This window comes from Barbatula barbatula, assembly GCF_947034865.1.
Source record: "Barbatula barbatula genome assembly, chromosome: 24".
Lineage (NCBI taxonomy): Eukaryota > Metazoa > Chordata > Actinopteri > Cypriniformes > Nemacheilidae > Barbatula > Barbatula barbatula.
The window spans coordinates 7,815,836-7,833,044 of NC_136787.1; positions in this window are offsets into that span (position 1 = coordinate 7,815,836).

The following is a 17,209-nucleotide window of genomic DNA, read 5'->3' on the forward strand; positions in this document are numbered from 1 at the left end:
GAGGCTGAGCGCTGGGAAAGAATAGCCCCAACGCCCACCTCTGAGGCATCGACCTCGACAATGAATTGCCTAGAACTGTCGGGAGTGGCTAAGATAGGTGCCGTAGTAAAGCGTGACTTTAGGATGTCAAAAGCCCTCTGAGCGGCGTCGGACCAAACAAAACAAGACTTGGGCGAGGTAAGAGCGGTTAACGGAGCGGCTACCTGACCAAACCCTCGAATAAACCGGCGGTAAAAATTCGCAAAGCCAAGAAAACGCTGGAGAGCCGTGCGAGAGTCAGGTACGGGCCAGTTATTGACCGCTTGGACCTTAGCGGGGTCCATACTTATCCCCTCCGCCGAAATAACGGACCCGAGAAAGGTTACCGAATGCGCATGGAACAATATTTCTCCGCCTTAACGAAGAGACGATTCTCCAAAAGACGCTGGAGGACACGTCACACATGCTGAATGTGCACCTGGAGAGAGGGTGAGAAAATCAGAATGTCGTCCAAGTAAACGAAAACAAATATGTTGAGCATATCGCGCAGAACGTCATTTACGAGAGCCTGAAAAACAGCGGGAGCGTTCACAAGCCCGAAAGGAAGAACCCGGTATTCGAAGTGCCCGAGGGGCGTATTGAAGGCGGTCTTCCACTCGTCCCCCTCCCTTATGCGTACCAAATGGTAGGCGTTACGCAGGTCTAACTTTGTGAAAAATCTTGCTCCCTGTAAGATCTCAAAGGCTGATGACATAAGTGGCAAAGGATATCGATTCTTGACAGTTATGTCATTGAGCCCCCTATAATCGATACAGGGACGCAAAGACCCATCCTTCTTTTTCACAAAGAAGAAGCCCGCCCCAGCAGGAGAGGAGGAGGGAACAATCGTGCCCGCCGCGAGGGCTTCGGAGAGGTAATTCTCGAGAGCCTCTCGCTCGGGAATAGACAACGAGAAAAGCCTCCCGCGGGGTGGCGCAGCACCAGGTAAAAGGTCGATACCGCAGTCATAAGGACGGTGGGGAGGAAGCGAAGTGGCTCGGGAACGACTGAAAACCGCCCGCAGATCGTGATACATCTCCGGAACCCCGGGCAAATCACCAGGCTCCTCCTGAAACACAGAGACAGAGGAGACAGGAGGAATGGCAGATACTAAACACTCTACATGACACGACAGGTTCCATGATAAGACCGTACCCTTGAGCCAGTTAATCTGGGGATTGTGCTGAACTAACCAGGGAAAACCTAACACAATGGGGGAAAAGGGGGAATGAAAAATTAAAAAGGAAATGGTCTCACGGTGATTCCCGGAGACCGTAAGGGAAAGGGGAATAGTCTCTCGGCAAACACTGGGAAGGGAACTACCATCTAGGGCAAAAAGGGGAGTGGCCTCCCTGAGATCGATAAGGGGAATACCTTGTTCGAGAGCCCATGCCTCGTCGATGAAATTCCCTTCGGCCCCGGAGTCAATCATAGCACTGGTAGAAACAGTGGAACCCGACCAGTGCAGGTGAACCGGAATGGTCGTACAGGACTTAAGAGGGGGGACCAGAGAAGTAGTGCTCACCAGTCTCCCTCCTACAACCGGCGAGCGTTGGCTCTTAAACGGACACGTTGAGACGAAATGCCTCTCGGCGCCACAATAGAGACACAAACGGTTAATCATCCTCCGCTCTCGTTCCTTGGCAGAGATGCGTAAGCCCCCCAGCTGCATGGGCTCGGGAGCAGCATTGGCGACTGAGGCTGAGCACTCGAAAGATGCTGACGAGGAACGGGGCGGAGAATAATGAGCAGCCTCAGAGTTCTTGACTCGCCGGCGCAGGTCAAAGCGCCTCTCTACGCGGATGGCGAGATCAATGAGCGGATCAAGACGACTAGGAATCTCCCTGGCCAGAATCTCATCCTTAACGTCCGCGTTGAGTCCCTCTAGGAAGCGCGCTACCAGCGCAGGCTCATTCCAGCCGCAAGTGGTTGCTAAGGTGCGGAACTCAATTGAAAAATCGGCAACAGAGCGCCCTCCCTGAGATCACATAGGCGACTCGGGCACGGTCTCTAGCGTAGGTAGAGGGTTGAAGAGAAAAAATGACCTCACACTGTGTCAAAAACGAGCGGCATTGCGTGGGCTCACCCGAATAGCACGGTGGATTATTAATCCGAGGCTCTGGAGAATCGAAAGGCCTGGGAGTGGAGGGCGACTCGTGACGCAGGCGAAGAAACTGCGTGGAAAGTTCGGACATCTGCTCTGCCAGGGACTCTACGACACGTCTCGTAGTGGTCAGCTCCTCTTCACGCTTGCCCAGCAGGGCTCCCTGACGTCTCATCGCAATCTGGTAAGGATTCTCGTTCGCTGGGTCCATGTTGGTCAGATCGTACTGTTATGATGATAGAGAAGACCCAAAAGCGAATCACAGTCAATAGTCTTTTAATGGGAAAACAAGGGACTAGCCCGCAGTGGCAAACAAAACAGAAATCCTCCCGTAGATAATTAGATGCAAGCAACCGGAACCGCGTCCGTAACTGGGAGTAGAAAAGATAACTGATCTCTGGTCCCGCGGGAGTAGTCGCAGCGGGCGAACAGTGGAACCCCGAAGCGGCAATGGCAAAACAACAGTAGCACTGAGTAGACACGGAGAACAGGTTAGAGCATAAACAGTAGTAATTGCACCACAACGATACCCGTGAAGACTGGAGTGCTCGGACAGGGTAACTCCTCTTCATAGGAGAAAAACAAACGATCTGACAAAGAGGTAGAGAAAAGAAAGGAAAGAAGTAGCAAGTGTAATTACCGGGAAGAGAGTACAGGTGCGCGGAATCAGTCGGAAGGCAGGGGGAAACAAGAGACAGCTGGAGGAGAGTGTGTGATGAGTGCGTGCGTCTAAGTAGATGTGTGTGTAAAATACCGAGTGTGATCAGGAGAGGGAAGAACAGGAAAGGAAGACAGACTAGATCATAACAGGTATGGCGAAATTTCCTCAGACCATACAAAAACGAACCACAATGAAACCAAATGATACCACATATATGTAACCACAAAACTTAAAGTAGTAAAAAATAACCCAGCCAGATGTTGTCATAACCACCACCAACGACTACGTTAATCGACTATGAGACTAAAATATAAACCAACCATTGATCAGATTCAGCAAACAAGATTAAATATAAAACATGTCTTACCTTGTCGCAGGGTTGTTAAGCCTTGATTCTTTTCATTTTTAAGCTAATCCTGGCATAGCTAGTGGCAAATCGCAAAATACATAATAGCCTAAACTGCGACTGCACTACAAAGTCTTTCCGTACAATATATTTTTTTAATTTTTCACAGATAGCGTTGTACATTATGAATGAAATACAATAACAATAGTGTAAATTATTCGATTTATTAAAATTATTAAATGGATGCCAACTAATTGGGAAAATAAAGACCATCCCCACTACCCATAACCTCACACTTGATTCCAAAACCACTGTTAGGCATTTTGTAGACAGTTTCTTTGTTTTATTGAAAATAAATGCCTGTATATGATCTTAAATGTGGAAAATGCAGACAAACGAGTTTAGCCAAAAAGAGCTTCGAACCAACATTACGATGATGTCACGTCAAAACTACATATCTTCGGTCTTACCGACTATACGTCAATGACGCTATGTGAATTAACGGTGTTTATACATTCTCAAATACACATGCTTCCGACGCCTATGCTACATGTACACATTAGTGTAAAGTAGTTTAATTATCTATAATGAGTCTCATTATGCACACGTACTTTGTTTCAACAATGTTTTCTGAACACTAGGGCCATACACAAACGCCGCCCCTGAAATCAATAAACCTAAAACAGCAAAGAAGGCGATATAGCAATGTTCTGACACACCTCTGAACCTGACCGTGTTATACACGCAGCATAGAGCAAAGAAGAGAAAATAATAATGATTAAAGAAAATCAGCTGACCGGTCGCGATGTTTTCAAGTTCATTTCATGTTATATTTAGCATTTTATATGACGCTATTGGCTACTCTTCCCTTACCTTTATTCTTTATTCGTATAAAAATACCCCCAAATCGCATGAAAATACACACAAAACACATATTCTTCAATCGTGCATTTATTAGCTTCTTGTTTTGGTGAAGAAATGTCACTTTAGCTTCATCGCGGATGTCCTGAATGAGGAAGTGTACAGAGGACGTGTCATGCAGACGTGAGATGATTGACAGCTGTACAGCAAATGAAAGACCTCTGAGGTCTGGGTGATTGTTGCTGATAGGCTGTCCCAATAAGTGGCGCCTGCACAATCCAATCACGTTTGAGAGGGAAAAAACAAATTGGTGGTTTCCGAGATTTTTATTTTTTCCTTTTTAGAAGTAACGGGTACTTACGGTTATGGATAGAAATGTAGCGGAGTAAAGAGTACAATATTTGCCTCTCAAATGTACTTGAGTAAAGTCATGAGTACTCCCCAAAAATTATACTCAAGTAAAGTACAGATCCCTCAAAATTGTACTTAAGTACTGTACTCGAGTAAATGTACTCCCTTACTGTCCGGCTCTGAAAACTAGTGCTTAAATGTCATGGGGGATTATACTATTCAACAGAGACCCATTATAATGCATTTTGATCAACATGACATAAGCAATTGATAATGTAGGAATCTGCACAGAATTGTGTCATATTCACTTGCATGGATGTACCAAAGCATTTGCAACTTGTTCAAAGAAATGAGAAAATGCTTGTTTGATGTGCAAAAGTGACAAAAGGATGTAAGGTTTGAACAAGAAGTTTTGAGAATTTCAAATCGGATCTGAGAAATGTACCAAATTGACTTAGAAAAAACTATATTTAAAGTGGGTGGGGGTACTTTTGGGGCAGTTTTGTTTCACCCAAGTGTCCCATTTCCACCCCTCTCAAACTGATGCATGGATGCATATAGCCAGAAACAATTTGTTTGATGCATGCAAAGAAGCAACACTGTGTGTCTCAAGAAGCATTTATTCATGATTACGTAGACATGCTAAAATTTCAAGGCCACACACTACACATTACACATGACATTACGTCATTTAGCAGACGTTTTTTATCCAAAGCGACTTACAGACGAGGAAACATTGGAAGCAATTATAGCAATATAGGCAACAAAATGCATAAGTTAATTAAATCCAGTCCATTAAAGCCTAGCACAGTATACAAAGCTAAGAATAGTGAGGTAACTAAAAAAAATTTTTTAAGAAGACAGAAAAGAATTAGAGGTTAAAATCGGTCATCTATATTTTGACGGAAGATATGCATTTTCACACACTACACCGGCCTGTAGTGTTCTAGCAGTGTAAGGTTGAGAGCGGGTTTCTTCAGTAGCGGTGTGATGCAGGCCTCTTTGAACACAGTGGGAAATGTCCCAGTGGTGAGCAAAGAGTTGATGATGTGGGTCAGACCAGGCACAACTGCTGGAGAGATGGAATGGAGGAGATGGGTGGGGATGGAATCCAGTGGGCAGGTGGTAGGGTGGTTGGAACCAATGACCTTGGAAACATCATTTTCAGACAGAGGAGAAAATGCGGGTGATGGTGGTGTAGAAATCTGGCTGTTGATGGCGGTAGTTTTCTTTACGAAGAACGATGCAAAATCATTAGCCGTTAACTCCGATGAAGGTGTGGGAGCAGGCGGACAGAGGAGAGCAGAGAAGGTTTTTAAGAGTGTGAGAGTCAGGAGAGTTGCTGATCTTCGAGTGGTTATAATCAGTTTTTGCAGAGGTGAGGTCAACGGAGAAAGTAGAGAGAAGAGACTGGTAGAGAGAGAGGTCAGTATGGTCTTTTGACTTGGGCCATTCTCTCTCAGCTGACTGGAGGCTGGTGCGATGCTCACGTGGTACATCCGATAACCAGGGGGCAGACAGGGCTGCACGGGCTGGTCCAGATGTAGGAGGGCATAGGTTGTCCAAGCAGGATGTAAGCGTGGAACACAGAGTGTCTGTGGCACTGTTGGTATTCAAAAGAGAGAGCTCCTCAGAGGGGGGGAGTGCAGACAAGACAGCAGAGGAAAAGCAGGAGGGAGGGAATCCTGATGAGATCCCTGTAGAGAGTGCCAAAAGACTGTTTAGGTGTGAAAAGGGGCCGTCTGCAACACATTGAAGTTGTCTTGCAATCCTATGTGGAAAGAATTTAGTAATGCAAAACACTAAATTGAGTAAAATAAAATGCCACTGTTTACTTAAAGTATACTTACTGTATATTGTAAAACTAGTGCTTAAATGTCATGGGGGATTATACTATTCAACAGAGACCCATTATAATGCATTTTGATCAACATGACATAAGCAATTGATAATGTAGGAATCTGCACAGAATTGTGTCATATTCACTTGCATGGATGTACCAAAGCATTTGCAACTTGTTCAAAGAAATGAGAAAATGCTTGTTTGATGTGCACAAGTGACACAAGGATGTAAGGATTGAACAAGAAGTTTTGAGAATTTCAAATCGAATCTGAGAAATGTACCAAATTGACTTAGAAAAAACTGCATTTAAAGTGGGTCGGGGTTCTTTTCTGTGTTTCATGTTCCTTAATGAGACTCGTGATGGGTCAAACACTAGCTTTTATTTAGATTGCTTCACATATCCAGCCTTAAACAATTCTGTCTATTTTCTCGTTCTCTCGCCTTGTCCATCCCCCCATCCTATGATAGCTCACTGTTGCCCTCTATTGGCTGACCTATATTGTAACATCTACCTTTACATAACAAAGGAACGTTCTTGGAATTGAACACAACATAACCCAACTTAATCAGAAAACCCATTATACAGATTAACAAGTTGAACAAAACTATCTGTTATTTTGTGATTAGCTTAATTAGTAGTTTAGTATGCATGACATTGTTTTTCCAATGTATTATATTATTTTGTCTTTATCGTCCTTTTCCCTTTCTATTTTTTTTTTTTTTTTTTTTTTTTTACATAACATAGTCCTTAGAGTGTCTAGCAGGCATTTTGATGTTGGACCTGGTTCTTTTGCGTCTTAGAACTGGGACTGTGGGTGGTACGGTAGCTTCTTTGTTTGTTATTTGTTGTGCGGTGCTCTCTGAAAAGTCTTCTGTTGTCCTCCAGTAGTCATCATTTACAGTGGGGTGGTCTGCTTGTAAGGTGACTTTGAGCTGTTCAGGCACGGGACGAATGTCTTTTCTGTTGCGATGGTATTTCTTGCCTTTCACTAGCAGAATGTAGGAACAGTCACTGAGCTGATCAATGCAGATGCCAAGCGCCCATGTACAGGTTGGGTTATTGGGGTGAAGAAGGACCCGCACTGTCTGGCCTTGAATTATGCTAGGCATGTCACATGCTGTAGTGTCATAGCGTTGCTTCACTGCTGTTCGCTTGGCTATTTTTCTTGTGACAACTTCCCGTACCACTGTAGGATGCAGAAGGGCCTCTCCAGTAGGCAATGTGGTGCGAGTTCTCCTTGACATGAGCCTTTGGATTGGAGAGCTATCGAGTCCTTCTGTCGGGGTGTTTCTCCATGCCAGAACTGCTGCCCAAAGGTCTCCCCCTTCCAAGGTGGACTTTTTTATCAGTGTCTTCGCTATTTTTACAGCTGACTCATCTTTACCATTGTAATCTGGCATTCGGTCAATCTCCCAGTAGTCAGCATAGTAATCCACCATGATTAGGAACACAGAGTTGTTTGCATTGAATAGATCCATTCCTACTTTAGACCATGGAAGGTGAGGTATTTTGTGTGGAATCAATGTTTCTTTTTGCTGTTTCACATGGATAGTGTTGCACGTGGCACAATTACTGACAAAGTTTTTGACTTCATCTGTAATGCCCGGGAATGAGAATCCTCTGTCCTTTGAATATCAGGCCACTGTCACTGGCTAGTTCCTCCTTGAAAGTCCAGAATGGTCGCAATAAACTGTTAACAGCACTTTTGTGGTTGGGCCACCCTGTTTTAATGCAGGCATGTAGTTTTTTACACAGCGTGTCTTTGGCTGAGTGTGTTTTGATGGTGTCATGATTCTGCCTTCTCTTGTCTTGGTTTTCTGGTCTAGAGGCAGAGTCATGACGGACCCACGTGTTTTATGTGGAGAGAAACATATTATTGTCAATCAGGACATAATATGCGTTCTCTCCTGTCTCGTCATTTGGCCCCGCCCCTCTCGTTTCTAGTATAGCTTTCCTCCTGTGTCTCATTACCCATACCTGCCCATCGTTATCTCCTTTGTTAGTTACACTATATATATACCCATTTGTCTATTGTCTTGTTGCTCGTTGGTTGTATATGTTTCCCGCTCTGTACATGTTTCCTTACCTGTACCTTGGCTCGTTCTGTTTTTGTATTGTGCCTCAGTTCAGTTTTCCCCCCATTGTGGGTGTATTATTTGTAATTTGCGGTTTTTATTTATTAAATCCTGTTTTACCCCGTATTGCTGCCTGCGCTTGGGTTCTTCTCTTCACTACCTGTTCCGTGACAGAACCAACGAGCCAAGACTGAACCCAGCAGCAGCATGGACACTGGCCGGTCTAGCTTGGCCCGCCGCCTCTGCAGCCTTCGCCAGGGAAGTGAGACTGTGGATGATTATGTGGAGAGGTTCCTGGACATCGCAGGACAGGGCGTCTTCGAGGAGGAGGAGCTGGCGGTGCTGTTTAACACCGGTCTCAGAGAGCCACTCTCTCGATCGGAGATGAGGGCGATGAGGCCGTTGGACTTCGACGCTGTGTGGGATGCCGCCACAGGTCGTTCGTGGTCCACGACCTCATCGAACTCCTTTGACTCATCTCCGCTGGTTGCGATACCAGAGAGTGGTCCTCTGCAGATCAGGAATGTGGGCATCGCCACGCACCACTCCCCAACCTCTGCAGCCTCTCCACAACCGCCCAGTCTCACTGGCAAGCGAGGGAGACGGGAATCCTGGGGGTCCTCGTTTGAGACCTCCAATCCCGAGCCGCTCATCCCATTCTCTTCATTCCTGCAGCCGGCCTCCAGGCGGGGGGCTCGGCTGAAGAAGAGGCAACGGAGGGCGGCTCGAAGGGTGGTCCCGTCGAGTCCGGTGGTCCCGTCAAGTCCGGTGGTCCCGTCAAGTCCGGTGGTCCCGGGGGTCCCGTCAAGTCCGGTGGTCCCGGGGGTCCCGTCAAGTCCGGTGGTCCCGGTGGTCCCGTCAAGTCCGGTGGTCCCGGTGGTCCCGTCAAGTCCGGTGGTCCCGGTGGTCCCGTCAAGTCCGGTGGTCCCGGTGGTCCCGTCAAGTCCGGTGGTCCCGGTGGTCCCGTCAAGTCCGGTGGTCCCGGTGGTCTTCCAGCCGGCGTCAAGTCCGGCCTTCGAGCCAGTGTCTCAGCCCCAGCCGGCCTTCCAGCCGGCGTCTCAGCCCCAGCCGGTCTTCCAGCCGGCGTCAAGTCCTGCCCTGCCGGCCTTCCAGCCGGCCTTCCAGCCGGTGTCTCAGCCGGCCTTCCAGCCGGCCTTCCAGCCGGTGTCTCAGCCGGCCTTCCACCCGTCCTTCCAGCCGGTGTCGCAGCCGGCCTTCCACCCGGCCTTCCACCCGGTGTCTCAGCCGGCCTTCCAGCCGGCCTTCCAGCCGGCCTTTCACCCGGTGTCACAGCAGGGGACTCCTAGAGCCTCTATGACTCCCCCTAAGACTGTTCCACCCAATCCATTCCCTTTTGGACTGCCCCCTAGTCACTCTTTGCCTCCACCCCCCCTCCCTTGTTTGTTATTTTTATTGTCTCACCCGAACCCTTTTGTTATTATTTCTTGTATGCCCCTAGTCATGTTTGCAATGTTCTGTTGGTTTATGTCTGTTACCCAGTCTGTCTTGTCTTGTTAGTTACTCCCTTGGTGAACGCCAGGAGTCGTTCATTAAGGGGGGGGATTCTGTCATGATTCTGCCTTCTCTTGTCTTGGTTTTCTGGTCTAGAGGCAGAGTCATGACGGACCCACGTGTTTTATGTGGAGAGAAACATATTATTGTCAATCAGGACATAATATGCGTTCTCTCCTGTCTCGTCATTTGGCCCCGCCCCTCTCGTTTCTAGTATAGCTTTCCTCCTGTGTCTCATTACCCATACCTGCCCATCGTTATCTCCTTTGTTAGTTACACTATATATATACCCATTTGTCTATTGTCTTGTTGCTCGTTGGTTGTATATGTTTCCCGCTCTGTACATGTTTCCTTACCTGTACCTTGGCTCGTGTTCCCTTGTATTTTTTGAAGTCTTTACGTTCTGTTTTTGTATTGTGCCTCAGTTCAGTTTTCCCCCCATTGTGGGTGTATTATTTGTAATTTGCGGTTTTTATTTATTAAATCCTGTTTTACCCCGTATTGCTGCCTGCGCTTGGGTTCTTCTCTTCACTACCTGTTCCGTGACAGATGGTTTCCAGTGTCTTTGTGGAGATATTAATGTCGCTGGAATGGCTAACTTGTTCAAAGTCATGCGAGGTAAGACCCATTGCATATACTGAGGCTGGTGTCTGCATTTGTGAGTGTGTCATGCTCATCTGAGGCGCTCTAGAGAGGAAGTCTGCGACGTGCAAATCCTTTCCCGGTTTGTACTGCAGGTGTATCTGATATCTCTGTAGCCTCAGTAGCATCCTCTGTAACCGCTTGGGTGCTGTCAGCAAGGGTTTTTTGAAGATTGCTTCAAGTGGCCTGTGATCACTATGTACAGTAATGTGCTCCCTTCCATGCAGATACTGGTCGAATTTATCACAAGCAAAGACAATGGCAAGGCATTCTTTCTCAATCTGAGCATATTGTTGTTCTGTTGGGGTCAGTGTCCTGGACGCAAATGCTACAGGTTGTCCATTCTGTAGGAGGGCTGCCCCTAAGCCTTTCTCGCTGGCATCACATTGTAGTGTGACCTCCTCTTTAATGTCATAGTATTTCAGTACAGGGTTGTGAGTGACTAAATCTTTGATGTTCTCCAGAGCAGTATCATGCTTTTTTAGCCACGTCCAGACAACGTCCTAGTCTGTCAGCCGTCTGAGAGGTTCACATATGTCTGATAGACGGGGCAGGAACTTTGACAAGTAGTTTACAAACCCCAAAAGCCTTTGGAGGGATTTTAGGTCGGTCGGTGTTTGCATGTTCTGGATTGCGGTTATTTTCTGCGGGTCTGGGCGTAAACCTTCATTTGTGAGGAGGTGACCCATGTACATCACACTATGGAGTTTCAGCCGCAGTTTCTTTCTGTTCAGTTTCAAATTGACTTCCCTAGCTCTCTGTAGTAGGGCTGAGATGTTCTTGTCATGATCTGCCATTGCGTCTTTTGTAGTGTTGCCACACCCATAGACAAGAATGTCATCTGCAATCACACTGACTCCTCTGAGGCCCTGCAATGCTTCATGCTGTCTCCTTTGGTATTCTTCCGCTGCCGGTTTTATTCCAAACGGCATCCGAAGCCACCTGTATCTTCCTTCAGGCGTCCAAAACGTGGTGAGGTAGCTGCTGGCCTCATCTAGCTTTACTTGCCAATAGCCATCCTTAGCGTCAAGAACTGTGAATATTTTGCATTGGTTATTTCTGGAAGGATTTCTTCAATTGTGGGAATCTGGAAGTGTGATCTGAGCAAAGCTTTGTTCAATGGGGTAGGATCGATGCATATGCGCAGCTTGTCATTCTTTTCAATAACTACCATGTTGCTTATCCACGGAGTCGGTTCCGTAACTTTAGCGATGACGCCTTTTTGTTCCATTTCCTGAATGGCTTTGGTAATTTTTGATTTGATGGGAATGGGAATCCGTCTCGGTAGCTGCTGCACGGGCTGGACAGTGGGGTCAATCTCAAGGTCTTGCTCCCCTGGGAGGCATCCTAATCCATCAAAGACATCATCATACATGGAGATGATTTTATCCGTTGTGTTGGATGCGCCTGGAACCTCTTTCGTGTCAATATTGTGTATTACGTGGTTGGTGTTTATTTGAAGTAAATTGAGCTTCTGGCAGGTTTCCACTGAAAGCAGTGGCATATGTGATGTCTCCATTACCTGAAATGTGAGGATGAACTTGTGCCCTTCATGGTCTGTTTTGAGGTCACATTCACCCTTAGGCTTGATTAGCGTGCCATCATACAGCTTGAGTGTGGATTTGCTGGGCATTAAAACTGGATTGCGATCTTGCAGTAAGCGTTGTAGGTCACGAAAGCCGATTACATTGACTGTGGAGCCTGTGTCAAGCTGGCACTTCAGGGTATAATGGGAATCGTCATTGAATGATTTTACATTATGTGGGGTCAGCTTCAGATGTATAAACCATTTACTTTGGTTGGCTTGCAAACAGTTTACATGTGAGATGTACCACATGGCATCTGCTTGTTCGTCAGATTGAGTGTCCTCCTCTACTAAGTTCAGCTGTGGTTTGTGTTGTCGCTGTTTGCAAACGCGTGCAAAATGATTTCGCTTGCCACATGTTTTACAGGTTACACCATAAGCGGGGCATTTGGCTTTAGCATGCAGTGTTCCACAGTAATGGCATGAGTTGTTATGTTGCCTTTTTTTGTGATCCTCAGATGCGTTTGTCTGTTTGTACCCCTGCCTGCCACGTTCAGAGTAGTTTTCTCGGGAAGTGAAGTTGATGACGTCATCCCGCTCCGCTCCGCTTATTTTCTGTATTTGCATTTGCGCCTGTTCACTCGCGCGACACATGTCTATAGCCGTGTTTAATGAGAGCTTTGGTTCGCATTACATCCGTGCTTGTGCACTTGAATCCTTTGTGCCCATGACCAGCCGGTCACGGATCAGCTCTTCTCTTAATTCACCAAATTCACATGTATCTGCTAACTTCCTTAGCTTTGCAATGAACTGTTCTGCTGTCTCACACTGAGTTTGTTTACAGTCATTAAACACAAACCTTTCGTAGATCACATTCTTGCATGGCTCAAAATGTGACTGTAATGCATCTAGTATTTTCGTCGGATCCTCCCTGTCCGCCGACGGCATGTGTAGATGGCGTTGAAGTTGATGGCACTCTTTTCCCATCACTGTCAGTAGCGTAGCAACTCGAATTTTTTTGTCTTTTGTGTCCAGGCCCGTGGCAATCTCGTAATTGTCCCATTGTGCACGGAAAAAAGAACAGTTGCTGTAGGTATCACCTTTCATGTCCATGGGTTCTAGAACCAGGATGCTGTATGCCATGGCTGCTGCTGATCTGACTTGACTGACCGAGCAACTTAGTTAACAAATACGTTGTCCGTCAGTATGTCTAAGTTACTATTTACTTGCTTATTTAGCGGTCTTTGTTGGTTCTGACTTCTGACACCATGTTTCATGTTCCTTAATGAGACTCGTGAAGGGTCAAACACTACCTTTTATTTGGATTACTTCACATATCCAGCCTTATACAATTCTGTCTATTTTCTCGTTCTCTCGCCTTGTCCATCCTCCCATCCTATGATAGCTCACTGGTGCCCTCTATTAGCTGACCTATATTGTAACATTCTGGAGGCATCAGCTGTGATTTCATCACACGTTACATCCATGGCAGCCAGAAGGGTCATCTGTGTATGCGGCTGGCGATCATATACTTTTAATCTTCATGCTGAGAAAAATTCCTCAATGGGGTTGAGTAGGGTGAGAGGAACTCCACCAGCATGCTGTTTTGGGCCGCCTGATGATGTTGGTGCGATGGAAACTGACATTGTCCCAAACTAACACGTACTTTGGCAGGTCATCTCCAATCTGCCCCCTCTCTTGTTCAGGGATGAGATCCCTGTAGAGAGTGTCAGAAGACTGTTTAGGGGTGAAAAGGGGCCATCTGCAACACAGTGAAGTTGTCTTGCAGTCCTATGTGGAAAGAATATAGTAATGCAAAAACTAAATTGAGTAAAATAAAATGCCACTGTTTACTTAAAGTATACTTACTGTATATTGTAAAACTAGTGCTTAAATGTCGTGGGGGTTATACTATTCAACAGAGACCCATTATAATGCATTTTGATCAACATGACATAAGCAATTGATAATGTAGGAATCTGCACAGAATTGTGTCATAATCATTTGCATGGATGTACCAAAGCATTTGCAACTTGTTCAAAGAAATGAGAAAATGCTTGTTTGATGTGCACAAGTGACACAAGATGTAAGGATGGAACAAGAAGTTTTGAGAATTTCAAATCTGATCTGAAAAATGTACAAAATTGACTTATTTAAAGTGGGTGGGGGTACTTTTGGGGCAGTTTTGTTTCACCCAAGTGTCCCATTTCCACCCCTCTCAAACTGATGCATGGATGCATATAGCCAGAAACAATTCGTTTGATGCATGCAAAGAAGCAATACTGTGTGTCTCAAGAAGCATTTATTCATGATTACGTAGACATTCTAAAATTTCAAGGCCACACACTACACATTACACATGACATTACACATTTCATTAAATTTACATTTAGTCATTTAGCAGACGCTTTTATCCAAAGCGACTTACAGACGAGGAAACATTGGAAGCAATTATAACAATATAGGCAACAAAATGCATAAGTGCATTAAATCCAGGCCATTAAAGCCTAGCACAGTATACAAAGCTAAGAATAGTGAGGTAAGTAAAAAAATATTTTTTAAGAAGACAGAAAAGAATTAGAGGTTAAAATCAGTCATCTACATTTTGACGGAAGATATGCGTTTTCACACACTACACCGGCCTGTAGTGTTCTAGCAGTGTAAGGTTGAGAGTTGGTTTCTTCAGTAGCGGTGTGATGCAGGCCTCTTTGAACGCAGTGGGAAATGTCCCAGTGGTGAGCAAAGAGTTGATGTTGTGGGTCAGACCAGGCACAACTGCTGGAGAGATGGCGTGGGGATTGGATCCAGTGGGTAGGTGACCTTGGAAACATCATCTTCAGACAGAGGAGAAAAGGCGGTTGATGGTGGTGTAGAAAATTGGCTGTTGATGGCGGTAGGTTTCTTTATGAAGAACGATGCAAAATCATCAGCCGTTAACTCCGATGAAGGTGTGGGAGCAGGCGGACAGAGGAGAGCAGAGAAGGTTATTAAGAGTGTGCGAGAGTCAGGAGAGTTGCTGATCTACGAGTGGTTATAATCAGTTTTTGCAGAGGTGACGTCAACGGAGAAAGTAGACAGAAGAGACTGGTAGAGAGAGAGGTCAGTTTGGTCTTTTGACTTGTGCCATTTTCTCTCAGCTGACCGGAGGCTGGCGCGATGATCATGTGGTACATCTGATAACCAGGGGGCAGACAGGGATGCAAGCACTGCTATAATTTGAAGATAGAGGAGCATTTTTCTAATTCTGACCCTCGACACATGTGGCAGGGCATCCAGGCCATCAGTGACTACACACCCAAACACTCCACCCACATAGCCACAGATGCCGTCTTCCCGAATGAGCTTAATGACTTTTTTGCTCGCTTTGAGAGAGACAATAAGGAAACAGCTACCAAGCTCACACCCTCTGCTGATCACCCAATTATCACACTTAACTCCACTGATGTTCACACTGCACTAAGCCAGATCAATGCGACCAGGGCTGCTGGCCCAGACGGCATCCCTGGTCGTGTACTCAAGGCATGTGCGGAGCAGCTCGCTGGGGTCTTCACGGAAATCTTCAACCTGTCCCTCGCCCAAGCAGTGGTTCCAGCATGTCTTAAATCCACCTCCATTGTGCCCATCCCATAGCATTCGAACCCGAAATCCCTTAACGACTACCGCCCTGTAGCACTCACACCCATTGTTATGAAGTGCTTTGAGTGGCTGGTCCTGGCACACCTAAAGGTCTCCCTACCACCCACACTGGACCCATACCAATTTGCCTACCGCAACAATAGGAGCACGGATGATGCAGTGTCCATGGCGCTGCACTCTGTGCTCACACATCTGGACAATAAGGACACTTACGCACGCATGTTGTTTGTAGACTTCAGCTCTGCTTTCAATACCGTCATCCCTTCCAAGCAAGGCGAAAGGAGGCACACACGAACCCATCAACATTAATGGGATGGCTGTTGAACGTGTTTTAAGTTCCTGGGGACTCACATTTCAGAGGATCTGTCCTGGACCACCAACACCTCATGCCTGGTCAAGAAGGCTCACCAGCGTCTCTTCTTTCTGAGGACACTGAAGAAGAACCAACTGTCTTCAACTATCCTGGTGAACTTCTATCACTGCACAATAGTGGGCATCCTGACCAACTGTGTCACAGTCTGGTACGGGATCTGTTCTGTTGCTGAGCGCAAGGCACTGCAGCGGGTGGTGAAAACAGCCCAGTGCATCACAGGAACTACACTTTCTCCCATTGAGGACATCCAGAAGAAACGCTGTCTGCGTCGAGCTCGCAGCATTCTCAAGGACTCCTCTCACCCCGCTCATAGACTGTTTACTCTCCTGCCTTCCGGTAGGCTCTTCCGGTGCCTCTGAACAAGAACCAGCAGACTAAGAAACAGCTTTTTTCCCAGAGCTGTTTCATTATTGAACTCTGCCCCCCACCGATTCCACTACCTCTCTTACCTTGAACTCCAAGATGCTATAACATTGTTTACACTGCACTACAGGGCTGCATGCATGACTGAACTGTACACACCAGTACTTCATGTTATCTGCTCTACTGGACTGTTTACACACGCACAGCATCATTTGCACTCTATACTGCTCACTTGCACATCTGAAATATGCTCATTTGCACTAATGGACCACTTTCATAACTGCACTAACGTATCTACTGTCTGTAACTCTATTAACTGCATCTACTCATCTATTGCACTGTAACCTCAATAACTGCATTAACTAATCTACTGCACTGTAACCTAATTAACTGCATCAACTCATATTCTGGACTGCAACCTATTATTAACTCTTATACTGCACAGTAACTTTAATAGCTGCATAACTCATCTACTGCACTGTTACTTCAACAACTGCATTAACTCACCTATTGCATTGCAACTGTAACAGCTAATGTCAATAATCTATGCACACTTAATCACTTTCGTTTAGTCTAAATTATTATCTGCTCATATCCACCTGTACATTAATGTTCATAGTGTTAATGTTCATAGTATATAGTCATCTCTATATATTGTTCATAGTACATACCTACTGTAAAATAATTTCATAACTGTATAATAAATTTTCAATAATGTATTCTGTATTTATTCTAACTGTATATCCTGCACTTGCTAATTGCACTTCTGGTTAGACCTAAACTACATTTCGTTACACTGTACTTGTATATGTGTAATGACAATAAAGTTGAATCTAAGCTAATCTAATCTAAATATTTGCAAAACAGTAAGTGCATTTCTGGTTTTGATTGTTTGATTG